The 1807-nt window shown below is 39.7% G+C and overlaps 1 pseudogene; it reads left to right on the forward strand.

The window, feature by feature from the left end:
• The first annotated feature begins 537 nt into the window (after nucleotides 1-537).
• Nucleotides 538-1088, forward strand: LOC110572354 (annotated as a pseudogene).
• Nucleotides 1089-1807: the final 719 nt, after the last annotated feature.

Raw genomic sequence — 1807 nt, forward strand, 5'->3', positions numbered from 1 at the left:
TCTCCAAGAGCATAAGACTCAGATATAGTTAAACATTGTCACTAGTTTTCTTCTATCATCTTGATTTAGGAAAAGAATTTTCAGACTGCATTATTACCTAGAGCTTTTGAGATGATACTATGGAGTACACACATGCTAGCATCTGCATTAATGTGTTTCTGGAAGGGTACACAAGAAATTGTTGTCAGTTCCTTTACCTTTGAGGAGAAAAATTGGGAAGCAGAATGGTGAAGGAAAACATTTCTTTTTATCCTTCTATTTTATTTGAATTTTCTGGACATATGCATGTATTTATTTTATTATTAAAAATACTATCTTTGGGCGCCTGGGTGGCTCAGTTGGTTAAGCGACTGCCTTCGGCTCAGGTCATGATCCTGGAGTCCCGGGATCGAGTCCCGCATCGGGCTCCCTGCTCAGTGGGGAGTCTGCTTCTCCCTCTGACCCTCCCCCCTCTCATGTGCTCTCTCTCTCTCATTCTCTCTCTCAAATAAATAAAATCTTTAAAAAAAAAAGTACTATCTTTGGGTGGCCAGGAAGATGGCAGACATTCACAGTTAGCATACCGAACAAAAGCTGCTGACCATCTTTCAAAATAAGAAGAGGGGCCTGCTTGGAGGAACTGGTAAGGAGAAGCTCTGATGATACTACAAAAACATTGGTCTGGGCTTCAAGATGCTATTGACAAGAAATGCCCCTTTCCTAGTAATGTCTCCATCCAAGGGCAGATTCTATCTGGTGTGGTGACCAAAGTGAAGGTGCACAGGACCATTGTCATCTGCCAAGATTATCTCCACTACATCCGAAAGTACAACTGCTTCGAAAAATGCCATAAGAACATATCCATGCACCTGCCCCCCTGCTTCAGGGATGTCAACATTGGCAACATTGTCACAGTGGGCAAGTGCCAGCCCTTGTGAGAGACTGTGAGTTTCAATATGCTCAAGGTCACCAAGGCTGCTGGCGCCAAAAAGCAGTCCCAGAGTTCTGAGACTAGACATGGGCCCATACCTCCAAACAAAATAGTTATTTTCCCAGTCAAAAAAAAAAAAATACTGTTATTGAAAGCTAATCTGGGCATTGAATTATAGGTCTTTTGTTTCTTCTTCATATTTTTCTGCATTTCAAAATCTAATAAATAGTTTTTTAAAGAGTAATATATGCAAATTTTTCTGCAAGTTTGGTCTGTTAAAAGCAGCCCCACTGGGGAAAAGGACTGCCAGGTGGAATTATTTGGATTGCCCTAGGGGTTGGTTCCTGGATGCATTTTCTCTTTTTGCTTAAGTGAGGGGCAAAAAATTATTAAGGTATCAGGTTTGTCAATTTTTCTCTCTCCCTCAAGGAAGTAAAGAGATGGAATCTTTCCAGTTTAGCAGCCTCAACCAGACTAATTTCCTACCAGGTGAGTTCTTGTACTTTTGCAATGCAGAAATAGAAAAATAAACTGAGGAAGACAATATCTCAAAGGTGGGCAAAAATGATGAAGTATGTAAAGAGAGAGGCTAAACTAACCTACATAATAAGGAACCAGAAGATATTGGGGGAGAAAGAAAGAAATAAAAATACAAGAGTATTTGAAGGCACTTTTTTCAGATGAGAGGCTCCAGACATGTTAGGATGGGGTGTATAAAACTGAAAAGAAGAGAGAGGATATAAAAAGTACTGTTGAAATTTCCACAATAGCCAAAATATAGAAAGAGCCCAGATGTCCATCAACAGATGAATGGATAAAGAAGATGTACTATCTTCTTTATCTATCTATCTATCTGTCTATACACACACACACACAATGGAATATTAGCCATCAAAA

The sequence above is a fragment of the Neomonachus schauinslandi genome, chromosome X (assembly GCF_002201575.2).
Source record: "Neomonachus schauinslandi chromosome X, ASM220157v2, whole genome shotgun sequence".
NCBI classification, from domain to species: Eukaryota; Metazoa; Chordata; class Mammalia; order Carnivora; family Phocidae; genus Neomonachus; species Neomonachus schauinslandi.